This window comes from Microcaecilia unicolor, chromosome 8 (assembly GCF_901765095.1).
Source record: "Microcaecilia unicolor chromosome 8, aMicUni1.1, whole genome shotgun sequence".
NCBI classification, from domain to species: Eukaryota; Metazoa; Chordata; class Amphibia; order Gymnophiona; family Siphonopidae; genus Microcaecilia; species Microcaecilia unicolor.
This window is the reverse complement of record NC_044038.1, coordinates 128,822,920-128,840,317: the sequence shown is the minus strand read 5'-3', so window position 1 is coordinate 128,840,317 and position 17,398 is coordinate 128,822,920.

The following is a 17,398-nucleotide window of genomic DNA, read 5'->3' as shown; positions in this document are numbered from 1 at the left end:
ATCAGCAGACACTGGTCCCTTACTAGGCAATTCAGAGGGACACAAAAGTTCTTTCAGATTTTTACCTCTATTGAAGGCAAATCTCATTCTAGAAGCAGAAAACAAAGATAAGGTAGTTACTTCTACACTCCAATGTTTCTTAACAGCCCTAGCCAAACCAGGAGCATGAGAGACTATCCTTCAATGTAGGGGGAAGACAATTACTATAATCAAGGAACATATTCCTGTCTGTCTCCTTTCTGTGCACAGTGGTAAACAGTCCTGCTGTTGTCTTGAATACTGAAATATCCAAAAAGGAAATAGAATGAAGACCACAGTGCAACGTGAATTTAATATTATGAAGGCACTTATTTAAAGACTCCACAATTCTTAAAGTCTGTTCAGTACCTGCCCAGAGAACAAAGATGTCATCAATAAAACATACTTAGAAGCTGAATGTCTGTACATCTTATATTCTATATATTATTATACCTCTCATTATGTAAAATTACAAAAGGAAGAAAAATGACCTCAAATGTCCCAGCATGGCAGTAAGCTATAAAATTTTTATGCCAGCATATGTTGGACACCAATCATATCATTGGTCTACAAAAATCTCCTTGAAAAATTTATTATCAGTTTTTTTGTGATTTTTTAAAATTTTATATTATATATCATGCACTCAATCTTCTTACAATCTTTATAGTATTATACTTAGATTTACGTATTTTAATATTGAAGTACTTAGTTCTTCATTCACGGAGCTCTCCGTTTCACTTATAAATAAGCTTCCTTAGGGGACTAAGTGCAAAAATGTATAAATGTAAAAATTCATAAAGATGTAATATGTGATGTATTAATGCCTTCAATATATATAGATATTATAAATGATACTCAAACTTACTTATTTAAAGCTGGCGCCAGACTTCACTGCCTCCACTGCTTTGGAACTCTTTGTCGGAGGATGTGGTAACAGCGGTTAGTGTACCTGGGTTTAAAAAAGGTTTGGACAAATTCCTGGAAGAAAAGTCCATAGTTTGCTATTGAGACCGACATGGAGAAGCAACTGCTGGAGTCAGAGCAAATACTGACAGGCTACATGCTGCATAGGCTTATATAGTAGAGGAAGACAAAAGAAAAGCTCCCTAAATATCCAGAACACAATTGTGAACCAACATATATCAAAACTGGTTTGTAATAAATCAACAGTGAAAGCAATACTGACATATGTTTCACATATGTTTACAAGACGTATGAGGAGAGACTTGCTGACCTGAACATGTATACCCTGGAGTAAAGGAGAAACAGGGGTGATATGATACAGACGTTCAAATATTTGAAAGGTATTAATCTGCAAACAAACCTTTTCCGGAGACGGGAAAGCGGTAGAACTAGAGGACATGAAATGAGGTTGAAGGGGGGCAGACTCAAGAAAATTGTCAGGAAGTATTTTTTCCACAGAGAGAGAGTGGTGGATACTTGGAATGCCCTCCTGTGGGAGGTGGTGGAGATGAAAACATTAACAGAATTCAAAAATGCGTGGGATAAACATAAAGGAATCCTGATCAGAAGGAATGGATCCTCAGAAGCTTAGCAGAGATTGGGTGGCAGCACTGGTGGTTTGGAGGCAGGGCTAGTGGTTGGGAGGCGGGGTTAGTGCTGGGCTAGTGCTTCGGTCTGTGCCCTGAAAATGGTAGATACAAATCAAGGTCAGGTATACATATAAAGTAGCACATATGAGTTTATCTCATTGAGCAGACTGGATGGACCGTACAGGTCTTTCTCTGCCATCTTCTACTATGTAAATACTAACAATTCATGTAAATAATAGGGGCCATCAGAAAAAGTATACCACAGCTAACTGCAAATAATTAAATACTATCTTATGCATCAGTCCCCAAGTGAGTCCATAAAGTCAAGCGAATCAATGATCCTCTTTCTATATATATAGAATTTAGAACTGTGAGTTCCAAAGGAAAAATGAAACCAATACCAGAGCACAGCAAATACTATAAAAACAGCATTCATTTTCAAAAATACATTGGAGTTGTACTTATCTCTTAATTCATTTGTTAGGACAAAACTCCTGCCAGCTCTGCCTGACTTAAGGTCTGGTTTTGCTGACACCGTATCAAGGGCCAGGCTTCCACATCTCTTCTGAAAGATACACAGCAAATGCTGGCGTACTGTCCCCCAAATTCTATAAATGACACCTTAAGTTGTGCACGCTAATTTAACCACACAGCCAAATTGCACGCACAACTTAATTGCTTAACAAGCCAATCAGTGCCGATAATTGGTACTTAACCAATTAGCAGCACTAAATGGCTTGAATTAGAATTTATATGCACAACTTATGGTACACATAAATTCTAATGTGTGCAACTGAAAAGAGTCATGGCCATGGGCGTGGAATGGGCGGGTCATGGGTGTTTCAAAAAACTATTCACACTATTATGGATTACACCTGATCTGCGCCTAAGTTAGGTGTAGGTATTTAAGCCTGGTTTTAGGTACCCTAAATATGTGCACCTAAATTTTAGCTGCAAGAATGGCTACTAAGCATATTCTATAAACTACGCCAAACTTTAGGCGTACTTTATAGAATCATACTAAATGCATGGGTTTTCTGCACTGATTGTTAACGTGCCATTTATAGAATTCGTCCCTGAGTGCTTCATCAGAAATTGTTCTGTCTCCCCAGCTGGAGGGAGGGTATATTCCCACTAATCTGGACTGATCTGGCATGGATAAAAATGTATTTGTATTTAACTATATTATTTGCCTTTTGAAAACAATTCTCCTTGAAACTAACAGGCAACAGATTTTAAAACAAAATGGAGAAAAAATTGGAGAATTTATTGCTGGAGGATGTTGTGAAGGCAACTATCACAGCTGGATTTAAAAAGGACTTGGATAAGTTGTTAGCAGAAAGTCCAAAAAACTATCTGCTAACCAGATAGAATTGGCAGAGCCGCTACTCATCCCCGGTAATGAGTTGCAAGGAACAGATCTTCTTCTTGGGGATATGATATCTGCTTCACGCTGACCTGGGTTGGCTTTGATTGGAGATAGGACATTGGGCTTGATGGAACTTTGATCTGTCCTAGTATGGCATCTCTTATGCTGAAATGGGACAGGAAATCATTGTTCATATTGTGGCCTCGGCTGGTAGTATCCAGCTTCTTGCTTAGTTCTAATTTAGTGATTTCATGCTGGATCTTCCCTTTGAAGTTTTTTTTTGTGAACAGCCAAACAAAGAGGTCAGCTATGCAGTGTCCTAGAGTTTGAAATAAAAAATGTTGGAGCTGCAAGAGAAAGAAGGGTAAGGGTAATAGAATTTGATATACTGTCTTTCTGTGGTACACAAAGCAGTATAAATATTTATTATGTGCAGGTATTTTCTCTGTCCCTAGTGGGCTCACAATCTGCTTTTGTATTTGGGGCAATGGAAAGTTAAGTGACTTTGCCAGGGTCACAAGGAGCAGAAGTTTGAATGTGATAGGCTTTGATCTTTTTCCAACCTTGTCTGCTGTTTTACTGTGATTAAGGACATTGTTTTAAATAGCTAAGTCATACATACAGATTAATTCTGCATTCCTCATTTTATGACAGCTTTTTCCTCATATTTATCAATCACTTTACACTAAGCTTTTGCAAAGTTCTTTCTTTGTGTTACTGTAATATTTTCCCAAATAACATTCATACTGCATGTGTACACAGCAGTGATATCTACACTTTCTATCTCTGACATCATCACTTCAGTAATTATCCACAAATAAGAAGCCTTTTAAACATTCCAGTCATACAAATTGCCAAGGAATTACATGTAACTTTTCTTAAACTCAGTTTTGAAAAACAGAAGGCAAGGGTAAAATGCCTTTGTTAGACCGATTGGAGCTAGTAAATTATGGAAAATGAGGTGTTATTATAACAAGTAGTAAAGATCCTACAGAATTTTAAAGCACTAATTACTAATGTGATAATATTTTCTCCTTATGATATGTTTTCTTAATACTGAAAACTTCTTGGTCGTATATTCTTTTGCATGGAAACAGTGCTTAAAAAGATTCTAAGCAATTTAAGAACCACCTGTAGATTTTAGGACAGATTACAGACTGCCCAGACTTCAGATGGTAGCTCTGATTTCATTCTCCTACTGATTGAAGGCGATCTCCAGGAAACCGGGCTTGCTTGAGTTGCGAGAAACATACCCTTTCCTGCCCCCAGCCTACAGCTAAAGCTGTAAAAAGTGAGAGAGGCAGTTTAAGGAGAAAAGTACATGATGTAAAGCATGCTGAGAATTAATGCAGTGTGAAGGCGATCTGACATACTCAGACCTCTGAAACGTATGTCATGCAGTGATAATCACAGCTTGATTATTTTAAGATGGTTTATTTGGGGATTACAAAAAAAAAAAAATCCATGGCCAGGCTGGGGGTTGATTCTAAATTCTGCAGCAAAAATTATTAAAGGGGGCTCACAAATGGGATAAAGCATCCCTTTAATAGGTGAGTTATTTTGGCTACCTATAATGTACAGAGTAAGATAAAGCGAAGATACTTACCTGTAGCAGGTATTCAGTAGGCTTCATATTCTCACAAGTAGGTGACGCCAATCTGCATCGCCTGGTCCGGCATTTTGCCAAAGCTAAAAAAGGAGCCTACTGACTTTCGCCTGTACCTGGATTACTCTCTTGCCTGCCACCTGCCTACTGACTTGCCTGTACCTGGGTTACTCTCTTGCCTGCCGCCTGCCTACTGACTGCCACTTGTACCTGGATTACTCTCTTGAGCTGCTGCCTGCCTGGCCATTACATTCATCACCCCGCTTCCAGCTCCGTCCCGTAAGTCCTGCAGGCCGCCTGCACCTAGGGCTCAACCTCTGGGGAACGGCGGTAAGCACAGGTGAAACCCAGGATTGTCCAGCCGCCAAGCAGAATCTGGACCGAGTACTGGGCTCAGCAGCGCTCTACTTGGTACAAAAACTCACAAGTCTGACAGTCTAGGATGGGACACATCCCCCCTGTTTTCTTCTGCACAAAGAAGTACCTGGAATAGAATCCCTGCTCTTCTTCCCCTGGTGGAACAGGTTTGACCACATGGGCCTTTAGAAAGGTGGAGAGTTCCTCTGCAAGTACCGGGAGAGCTGAATGAATGAGCTCTCAGTGGGCAATCTGGAAGTTTGAGTGTATCCGAGATGGACTACTTGAAGAACCACTGCTGAACAGAGTGTTCCAAGCCAGAAACACACAGCCATGAGAGTCTGCGCATTGCTATACTTTGAGCCAGTGGCATAGCTAGGTGGGGCGCAGGGGGAGCGGTTGCTCCCCTAAACAACTGTTTTGAAAAAATGGCGCCTATGCGCCTCGTGGCAATAAATATTTTTTTCTGCTCCCTCCCTCCCGAGTCCTCTTCTGCTCATCCGTGAAGCCTTCTCCGTCTCCCTCCTGCGCAGCACCGACGATTCGATTCACAGTCAGCCTTCTGCCAACATCGGGGCCTCTCTCTCCTCAGGTGCGTCCCACCTCTGCGGAAAACAGGAAGTTGCAATAGAGTAGGCGGGACATGTCTGAGGAGAGAGAGGCCCCGACGCTGGCAGAAGGCTGACTGTGAATCAAATCGCCGGTGCTGCGCAGCAAGGAAACGGAGAAGGCTTCAGGGATGTAAAAAGTGACCACGCGGATGGGAAGGGACGGGAGAGACGGGCAGAAGAGAGGGTGAAGCCAATTTTGGTAATCTGTTTCCACTCCCCCCTCCCCCCGTGCAGCCGTTGTTGACGTTCAAAGCAAGCAAACTTACAATCTGCTGCGTACACGTTGTTCTTTATTGTTGAGCCATCTGTAAAAATGCTAAAGCTGTTTCAGATGATAGAATATACTGAAATTAAATGGAAGTAGAATTAAACTCTGCTTTCATTGGGGCACATGGAATCACATCTTCATCTGTGTTGTAGAAGTTTACCTTTTAGATACACAAATGGATTATTCTGTTTTTTGAACATGTTTCAGGGGCATGTGATTTTATAAGTCAAAATAAAATTAAATATTTTGTTTCATGCAGATCTCTTTTGTTTAAGCATAAATGGGCAATAAGTCCCTAATGCAGTCCATTTGTTTTCTTATATTTTGTTCTTATGATGACTTATACTGTGCCAAAACTGAAAACTCTTATCTCTATCTGGTCGATAATAAAAGGAACACTATCCACCCTAAAAAAGTTGTTTTGTGGCAGTACATGAGGAATTGTGATATTGAATAAATAAGTGTATTTTTGTGTCCCTAGTCATGTATCCTACGTTTATATAATCCTTTCAAGAAATCCAGTTAGTTTACCATTAGTGGAACATAGCCACAGAGGCATGGTATGTTTGCATTTTTAATATGCTAATACTAGGGCCAAGCTAAGGAACAAGTTATTTTGAGTTAGTCTTCACTGGACCAAACTTGCTTTCCTTGTGCCATCACTATCCAGCAGGATAGGCAGTGTCGTGGAGGATAAAGGAGTTTTTTTTTTACATTTATATCACACATTATCCCAAGCAAAGTCGGATTCAGTGTGGCTTATATATAACACATGCTAGAGTGTCCCTATAACCAGCCCCTCCAAATGACACACTGATTACGATTTATAACAAATTACTACTCTTCCTATGAAAAGTTATTCTGTTATTATACTTCTGTGTACATCCGTATACTGCACAAATCGACATGTTTGAAAATATAAGTGAGATTAAATACAAATGCTACCAATAATAAAGAGTGACGTGGATGCAGCAACTCATAGGTTTGCTTGCTTTCTTTTGAGAATGTGGCGATGACAGCTGTGCGGGGAAGGGGAAACTAATTGGTTTTAACATTTTATTTATTTATTTGTTTGTAGCATTTGTAGCATTTGTATCCCACATTTTCCCACCAATTTGTAGGCTCAATGTGGCTTATATTTGCCGTAATGGCGGTTGCCATTTCCGGATAATAGATTACAAGTGGTAATGCGTTAAGTTGTATACATACATGGTAACATATATTTAGCATAACATATATATCACATGCATATACATGGTAAGGAAGAATAAATTATGGTAATACATGAAAGTTCCTGAGTAAGAAATTGTGTTGTATCATACTTTAGATCATTTTGATGTCACTTGGTCTCCTGTCTAGTAAAACCTCCTTGGAGCTGCCAGAGTATGGACCGTGGGAGCAGGCCAGGGAGATATGTGGCCCTAAGGAGGATGGGGAGCGCTGAAAGAGACGGGGAAGAAGGTTAACATGGGGAGAGAGAAGGATATAGTAAATGCTGGACAAGGAGGGAGAAGGACACAGAGTCAATACTGGACAGGGAGAGGGTAGGGACACTGGAACATAAAGAGGCAATGCTAGAAAAAGAAGAAATGGGGACGCAGGGCACTATGGAAAAGGGGGAGACATAGGGGCTCTACTGAAAAGAAGGGGGATAGGGACACAGAGGGGCACTACTGGAAAGGGGGGAAGGAGATAGGGACACAAAGAGGGCACTACTGGAAAGGGGAGGAGGAGATAGGGACACAGAGGGGCACCACTGGAAGGGGGATATAGGGACAATGGTGAAAAAGGGGAAAGATGGGGACAAAGAGGTAATGCTGGAAAAGGGGGAAGATGGTAACAGGGGTAATGCTGGGAAAATGGGGACACAGGACAATGCTAGAAAGGGGGAGATGTGGAGACCAGATAGGCTTGTGCTAAAAAAGGGGGGAGATAGGGACACAGAAAGGGCAGATGCTGAACTTGGGGGTAGGATAGAGACAAAGGACACAGACGGGAGATGCTAGACAGGACAAATAGTGGTGCACAGGAAAAAAGGATGGCGCACTTGGAGACAGAGGTAGAAAAGGAAAGGAAGAAGACAAGAGGCAAGCGAAGAAATGGAAAGGCCAACCTGGAAAAGAATTTGTAAGGATGACTCATGGAACATGGAAAAAAAAGACTGGGACCAGCCAAATTTCCAGATAACAAAGGTAGAAAAAATTATTATTATTTAATACTTTGTAAGGACTGAGATGTACCTGCTTTGTAAAATGTACATTTTTTCTATTTTTATTTTGCAAAGTGCAGGATAAAATGCATGTCTGCCTCGTTTTTTTTAAAACCAGTGTTGCACTGTTTAGAGTCTGGCTTCTTTGGGCAGGGAGGGGTCTCTATTTCAATTTTTGTTGTTATTTTTTTTGTGGCTCCATATTCTGCATTAGATTGGTAGCATGGAATGTTGTCACAATTTGGGTTTCTGCCAGGTGCTTGTGACCTGGGTTGGCCACATTGGAAACAGGATACTGGGCTAGATGGACCATTGGTCTGACCCAGTATGTCTACTCTTATGTTATATAGATGAGGGTCTGTCCATATTCTGCATGTGTGACTGAGGTGAAGGTTTCTGCTAGCATGTAGTATCTGTGTAGGAATGTGTAACGGTGCAGCTTGTTCTAGTTTCCCAATAGTAGGTATATTGGTGCTCCAGAGGCCAGTGTACTATATATAGCACTGTCGTCTGATAGGTGAGTTAAGGCTGTTATGGTGTGGTAAGTTTTGTGTCCTAGGGCAGTCCTGGAGTACCCCCTTGTTAGTCAGGTTTTCAGGATATCCACGATAAATATGCATGACATTGATTTGCATATACTGCCTCCATTACATGCAAATATTTTTCATGCAGATTCATTGTGGATAGCCTGAAAACCTGAATGGCAAGGGAGTACTCCAGGACCACCTATGGAAACACTTCTCTAGGTCCCACTGTAATATTTATAGCACTGTCTTTTTATAGGTGGGTTAGGGCTGTTATGGTGTGGTAAGTTTTCAGTATAGGTTTTGGGTGTCTTTTTGCAGGGGTTTGTGTTATTTCACAAAGTGTCTAGCTCTATTTGAAAGTAGGTTCTGGGGTAATAGTTGAATTTAGATGAATAAACGCAGTACTTTGTGGAGCCATTATTTTGGAATTCTCTACTAAAAATACTACAGGACCCTTTAACGAAGCTGCAGCAAGAAATGGCATACCATGGGGCACGCTGAAGCATCCTGTAGTCATTTGGGGATGTTTGTGTGCTACCCAAGCACTGAAAAAATGTTTTGGCAAAGGGAGCATATCTGGGGGTGGAGAGTGGGCGTGTCTGTGCTAATCAGTTACCACAGCTACATTGCCGCACACTAATTGATTACTGCGTGATTAGCATGTAAGCCCTTGGGTGGTGGTATGGGCTCATGCTCTAATGGCAAAATTAGTGCACGGCCATTAATACAAAAAATAGGAAATTTGGCCATTTTTCCCCAGGGGAAAAAATGGCAAGTGGGAAGATCTGCATAAAGGCATGCTAAAGCCACATTTTACCGCTGTTTGATACAAAGAAACTGTTCTTATTTTAGAAGCAAACTGAGAACACACTTGTTTTAGTAATGGTTTGATTCAGTTGGATTATAAGACACTGTCAGAATTTTTTTCAGATGAAATTACATAGGAATTCAGGAATCAATGTTTGTTATTTATAATTTATGTATTTATGATTAGGATTTATATATTTATATTGTAGGATATATTATTACTGCCTTTTTGAAGGAAATCACTCAGGGCGGTGTACAGCAGGAATAAGTCAAACATAGGCAATAGACAATTATAGCAGTAAAAATATTCAAATAACAATACAAGGTTTATGTGAAAGGAAAGTGGAATTGGTTAAGTGCAACATGCATTAGTAAGCATAACTAGGTGAACAATGTTATATATTTTAACAGTGTGAGTAGCATGCAATCTTGTTATTTTTTGGATTCTACCAGATACTGTGACCTGGTTTGGTCAACGTTAGAAACAGGATACTGGTCTATATTTGATGTGGAGGGGCATAATCGAACAGGGATGACTATTTCTAAGGGCGCCCATCTCTAAGGACGTCCCAGCAAAGGGGCGGGGAAACCGCTATTATCGAAACAAGGTGGGTGTCCATCTTTCGTTTCGGTAATACAGTCAGGGACGCCTAAACCTCAACATTTAGGTCGACCTTAGAGATGGTTGACCTTAGAGATGGTCGTCCTCGGTTTTCGGTGATAATGGAAACCGAGGACGCCCATCTCAAAAATGACCAAATCCAAGGCATTTCGTCATGGGAGGAGCCAGCATTCGTAGTGCACTGGTCCCCCTCACATGCCAGGACACCAACTGGGCACCCTAGTGGACTTCAGAAATTGCTCCCAGGTGCATAGCTCACTTACCTTGGGTGCTGAGCCCCCCCCCCCCCAAAACCCACTCCCCACAACTGTACACCACTACCATAGCCCTAAGGGGTGAAGGGGGCACCTACATGTGGGTACAGTGGGTTTCGGGTGGGTTTTGAAGGGATCACATTTACCAGCACAAGTGTAACAAGCAGGGGGGGAAGGGCCTGGGTCCGCCTGCCTGAAGTGCACTGCACCCACTAAAACTGCTTCAGGGACCTGCATACTGCAGTCATGGAGCTGGGTATGACATCTGAGGTTGGCATAGCGGCTGGCAAAAACGTTTTAAACAATTTTTTTGTTTAGGGTGGGAGGGGGTTGGTGACCACTGGGGGAGTAAGGGGAGGTCATCCCTGATTCCCTCCAGTGGTCATCTGGTCAGTTTGGGCACCTTTTTGAGGCTTGGTCATGAAAAAAAATGGACCAAGTAAAGTCGACCAAATGCTTGTCAGGGACGCCCTTCTTTTTTCCATTATCAGCCGAGGACGCCCATCTCTTAAGCATGCCCCAGTCCCGCCTTTGCCACGCCTCCGACATGCCCCCGTGAACTTTGGTCATCCCCGCGACGGACTGCAGTTGAGGACGCCCAAAATCAGGTTTCGATTATGCTGATTTGGGCAACCCTGAGAGAAGGACGCCCATCTCCCGATTTGTGTTGGAAGATGGGCGCCCTTCTCGTTCGAAAATGCCCCTGATAGTGGGCGCAACACTTTGGAACGCTTTGCCTCCAAATGTTTGAGCATTGAAAGATTGAAAGGATTTTAAGATTGCTCTAAAGACTATTTTATTTCAGCAAGCTTATCAGCTGGCCTGAATACCTCTTGATGTGTTGCATAGTAATAGAATCATCAATAGTTCCTTTCTATGTAATGGCAGCATAAGGTAGTCTGTGTTACACATGTTTTTTTTAATGTTGTAAGGTTTTATTGTCGTATTATGTTATCACTAATTTAGTTTAGTTTAGTTTGTATAATGTATGTAATATTGTTCTCCACCTAGAATTGTGAAGATAGTGCGGTTTACAAATCTTGAGAAATAAATAAATAAATAAACAAACAAATAAGGATACTGGTCTAGATGGACATTTGGTTTAATTCAGTATAGCAATTCTGGTTCTGTTATGATTTTCCACTAAAACAGCCTCAAACCCCAAAAAGGAAAGAAGTGGGCTATAAATCTTCAAAGCTTTTTACCCAGCTTGTCTAAAAATTGCCCTCTACTAGGGGTGACAGGGGTGGTTGCACAGGGTCCTGAGTTCATAAGGATCCTGTGTTTGACCTAGTCAGCATCTCTGTTTCCCTCTCGTCTGCCCCTGGTTCCAGCATCTCACCCCTCTCTCAACTCCTCCCACTCGCAGTCCAAAATCTTCCCTAGTAACCTCATCTTAAGGAAATTAAAACAAACTGCACGGTGCAATAAAATCAGCAAACCATACAAATACTGTTAGTCTCCTTCAGCTTGGTTCAGAAGGTGTACTGGCATCCACACAGCTAGTTTAGCATCTCTCTCAATTTTCTGCCACTGCAATTCTGCCAGTCTCTTCGGGACATCTCGTACTGATCCAGTGTTCTCTCTCTCGAAGTTGATTCTATACCCTCTTTTCTTAGCAGATTCAAGGCTTCATCCAAAGTAGACACCTTCTTATGAACACTATTGATTGTGAATAAAAGGTATAGCGGAAATGTCCATCTGTATCTCAAATTTGCCTGCACCATAGCTTTAGTAACTTCCCTCAATGCTAGGGTGCTATAGACCAAATTCTGAAACAGTTCTACTTGAATCCATTCCATCACACAGTCCCCAGGTCCCTCACCATCTGAATCAGCTATTTTTTATCCACAAAGCTTTGAAAGCACATGAAAATATCATATAGCCTCGTGTTCCAAGGTCCCAGGGATCTGAGTGCCTACTCTATGCTGGGGTAAAACTTATCATCCAAGAGCCAGTGTGCCAAGTGCTTAACCACATCCTCCGAATGTTTATAATCTGCCATTTCAGGAACTCCTCCATTCTCAAGTTATTTTGCAGAGTGTGATTTTCAATGTCTTCTAATTTGTTGGCCAGCTCCTGATATTCTGCACTCAGGTCTTCTACCCCCTCTGGCCCTCCATTGTCACCTCTTTGCAACTGTCCGTCTGCGTTTCCACTCCATCTATTTATTTGTTAATTTATTTATGCATTCTTGTATCCCACTATTATCCAAAAACAAAATTTGGTTCAAAGTGGTTTACAATTTACATTTTGGTGGAGTTACAATAGTGTTGTGCAATGTGGAGAGGGCATCAACAATTCATGTGGTTATTCATATAGTTTTTGAAGAGGTAGATTTGAAAGCAAGGCAATGATAACTTTGTGATTAGCAGAAGAATTATATAGATTGATACACAGATAGATAGATATAGATATATACCTTGCATTTGCTTTTAAAATCTCAGGGCTAGCTATAAATAAACTGCATCTTATTTATCGAAACATTTTGTGTGTATTTTCTCTTTCCTGGGTATTGCTCCAGGTCAAAACACAAGTCAAGGCTAATCCCACTGTATGGAAAATTAAGGAGTCATGTTATGTTATGATATGCTTGTTTAATTATATGTGTAATTGATGTGAACTGCCTAGTACATGTGGTAGAGCAGTATATAAACTGTGAAATAAATAAAAACTGTAGTTAAGAGACACGCAAATGTAAAAATAAAAATAAATAATGTAATATTAGCAATGGCAGAAAAAATAACAACATGTAGAAGGGACATTTCCCTGGTTCTTATTATTAACTAGTAAAAAAGGCCCGTTTCTCACACAAATGAAACAGGCACTAGCAAGGTTATCATGTAATGGCGATTATGTTTTTAAGGGAACCATTAGGAGAAATGTTCTGTCATGATAAGCAATAATTGGGGAGGGTGTATAATGAGTAATATGCTCTAGGAGTATGAGATACGGATTGTTTTATCTATGTTTTTTTTGTTTTAATCTTTCTTTTTTGTGATTTTTATTTATAGCATTTTTTAAAAGATAAAGAGTACGCAGACTCCATCCATGTCCAGCATTTCTCCTCTCTTCCCTCCCCTCCATCCATGTGCATATCCTTCCTGACTTCCCTCCCCTCCATCCATCCATGTCCAGCAACTCTCCATTCTCCCCTGCCCTCTCCTCCATCCACCCATATCCAGCAAGTTTCCTCTCTCTCCTGCCCCCTCCATTCATCCATCCATGTTCAGCAATTCTCCTCTCTCCCCTGCCCTCCACTCCATCCATGTCCTGGAACTCACCATTCTCCCCTGCCCTCTCCTCCATCTACCCATATCCAGCAAATTTCCTCTTTCCCCTGCCCCCATTCATCCATCCATGTCCAGCAATTCTCCTCTCTCCCCTGCCCTCCCCTCCACCCATCCATGCCCAGCAACTCTCCATTCTCCTCTGCCCTCTCCTCCATCCATCCATATCCAGCAAATTTGCTTTCTCCCCTGCCCCCTCCATCCATGTCCAGCAATTCTCCTCTCTCCCCTGCCCTCCCCTCCACCCATCCATGCCCAGCAACTCTCCATTCTCCTCTGCCCTCTCCTCCATCCATCCATATCCAGCAAATTTGCTTTCTCCCCTGCCCCCTCCATCCATGTCCAGCAATTCTCCTCTCTCCCCTGCCCTCCCCTCCATCCATCCATCCATGTCCAGCAATTCTCTTCTCTCACCCTGCCCTCCCCTCCTCTCCTGTCCAGTGATCTCTTCTCACCCTGCCCTTCTCTCCAATTCCAGCCATATCTTCTCTCCCCCTGCCCTCTCATCCATGTCCAGCAATTCTCCCTGCCCTCCCTCAGCTCCCTGACAACCCTCCTCTCCGTTCCTTCCACCCCCTGCGTGTTTAACCCTTTTACTTTCAGGCACAGCAATGGCAGTAAAGAGGACAACACAGCTTCTCCCTTCCCTCACACAGGGTCCCGCCCTCGCAGAAACAGGAAATGCATCATCGCAGAAGGCGGGACACTGTGTGAGGGAATGGAGAAGCTGGAGGCGAGCCCGCTGTGTTGCCCTCTTCACTCTGTTGCTGCGCCTGAAAGTAAAAGGGTTAAACATGTGCAAGAGGGGGAGGAACGGAGAGGAGGGCTGTCGATCGGGGAGCTGAGGGTGGGAAGGAGCGGAGGGACCATCCGAGAGCTGCCTGGCTGCAGCGCTGCTGCGCCAGGCAGACCTGCGTTTGGGGGGGGGGGGGCAGCAGCCAGGGGAAGGTCACGGTTGGGCTGGGGAGGCTTAGCCTCCCCAAGCCTCTTATACGGGGCACCTATGACTGTCCTCCCATCCCATCCATGTCCATCAATTCTCCTCTGCCCTGCCCTCCCCTTCCTCCCTCTCTCCTCTCGATGTCCTGCGATTCTCTCCTCCTGACATCATCTCACCTCCAGTGTTCCCCTCCCCCTCATTGTTCCGCCCTCTAATGTCATTACGTTTTGACGCAAGGGCGGGGCAATGAGTGGGAATGGATATTACGAACCCAGGCATCCAGACGTAGAATGTTGGAAGTGCAAATTATTATATAGGATGATCAGATCCCATTTCTAGCCTGGTGACGGGACACTGCATATTTAGTGGTTTGACTTGCTGTTCATGTTATATTACATCACATGACATTTACATACTGCTCTCGTCAAACAAATTCAACCAAAGGACAAACTACAATAAGCATAAATACATCATATAAGACTGACACCATCACACATCATTGAAATACGCACAAACAATTTTTAAAAAACAGGATATGCTGTTGATTTAAAAGCAAATCTTGGCTTACCCTGCTCTCACTATTAGAGACAGGAAGGGACCAAAGGAGAAGCAAAAGACAGAGAAATATTAAACGTACAGGGAAAGGTACATGGCTACACTACTGATTACAGGACCAATATCTCCTTCTCTCCCTCCCCCAAGTCCAATATCTCTCTCCCTCTCTCTCTCTTTCTTTCCTTCCTCCCATTGTCTAGCATCTCACTGACCCTCCTCTCCACTCCCAGGTCTATTATTTCTCTCTCTCTCTTCCCTCTCTCACATCTGCCCCCCTCCAGCTCTCTCTTTCTTCCTTCCTTCCCCCTCCACTCACAGGTTCATTATCAATCTATCCCTCCCATCTTCCACCCTATCCACCTCCAAGTCCATTACCTTTCTCTCTATCTTCCCTCTCCCTCCACCCCTCTGAGTCCAACATCTCTCCCTCTCTCTTCCCTCCTTACAGTTGTGCAGTATCTCTCAATCCCTTCCTCCATTCCCAGGTCCATTATCTCTCTCTCCATTCTTCTCTCCGTTTCCCCTCCCCACATACAAGGTCAAGCATCTCTTTCTCCACTTCTCTCCCTCTTGTCCTTGGTTCAGCATCTTCCCTCTTTCCCTCCCACCCCCTGTGCATGGTATAGGGATTTTTTTTCTCCCCTTTAATTATTTTGTGGGTGAGCAATTTTCCCCACTTTTTTACTATATGAGATATAAAGAGGAGTGTTTTGACAGTGATTAGTGGAATGCAGAAGAGGTAATGATGTTGGCAATAATAATCCTAACATGATCAAATTTGACTTGATAACGGGATGGAGGACATTAAAGAAATCAACTGCACTAGCATTTAACTTTCAAAAGGGAAGCTATGAGAAAATGAGGAGATAAGAAAAAAAAAACTAAAAAAAGCACCTGCAAAGAATAATAGTTTACATTAAGCATGGACATTATTTGAAAATCGACTAAGATACAGAAGAACAAACCTTGCAATCCAAAAGACAGATGCAAACACAGCAAAGGGGACTAAAACAATAATCAGACAATGGTTTATTTACATCCAAGACTCGAAACTGTCTGTGTTTCGGCCACTAAGCCTACATCAGGAGTCTAAAAATAATCAAGAAACAAACACTACTATCGGTGAACTAATCAAGAAAAAAATGCAGAATAAAATAAAATAATACAATACAAAGTAAAAACAAGGTGACTGTACTTAGACAATATGAATGGAGGGACTACATCACAAATGTTGTAAACCAGTATTGATACCACAATTGTCAGTTTATTTCACATATAGTAATGATCTATCAACTGAAACAACATAGTTATGACATATGGATACAAAGGAAGCTGCTCCTTTAGATGATGACAGTGAGTAAATGCTGTGTGTTATTCTTTCACTCACACAACAGATGATCTTTCTAAGAAGCAGGAATACTTAAATAGCCAACAATGGAGAGAGATATAAAGAATGTAAATACAGGAACCAGAGAAATACCTCAAAAGGGTGTATATAAATTAGTACGTCCAGTAGCTGTTGGGAGAGACAGAAATAAGAATGACAGTATGAAGAAAAAAAGAAAAAAGAAAGAAAGGCTACTGTGTACTAAGATTTACAAAATGCCCTGTGCATAAACTTTGTGCTTAGAAAGACTACGTAGTGTGGAGGTGTCTAGATGTAAAGAAAATATAACATACCAAAGTGCACAGTGTGTAAGATACAGCAATACACTTCAAGAGTCCATCTGTGATAGAAAAAAAAATAGAACAGAATATGCTAGCACATGCATCCTGAACAATACTCAAAAAATGGCAAAATTAGGACAGAAAATGCTTCCACTGGCAATGTAGAAACAGACCCATCTAGGACATGAACGGTGCTTTAAAGGAATGATGCATTAACATTATTAAATACAAAATGTGAACAAACTATTGGTTTGAAACATTATAGCTATTCAATTCCAGCAAATGCCAGCTCCCACCAAATAATGGACAATATAAGAGTAGAACAAACAGCACAAAATAATCCCTATCTAATATGAAAGTCTTAAACTCTCATACTGGAAAATCCAGTCTGCTAAGAAAGCAGAATCACATATACAAGTGCTCATTAATTATAGCGACGCCATATCAAATGATTTGTTCAAAAACAAATCGAGTTGGTGAAAACATGCAATATGTTCAAAAATGTAACCATGGCGCTAAAGTCTTTCAACATACAATGTTCTCTAAAATGTCTCCTTACCACTTTCCAGGCAGCTAATTGTTGAATACCAGTGTTAGTGAAAACAGACCTGGTTTCTTGACAGGGAATTTAAAGGTCTGTTAGTGGAAATGTTGGTGACATCATATGTATGTAAATGGGGTGTCTGCAAGACAGTGTAATAGCTATGTATATAATAGTGCACCACAAACTAAAAACTACAGCTT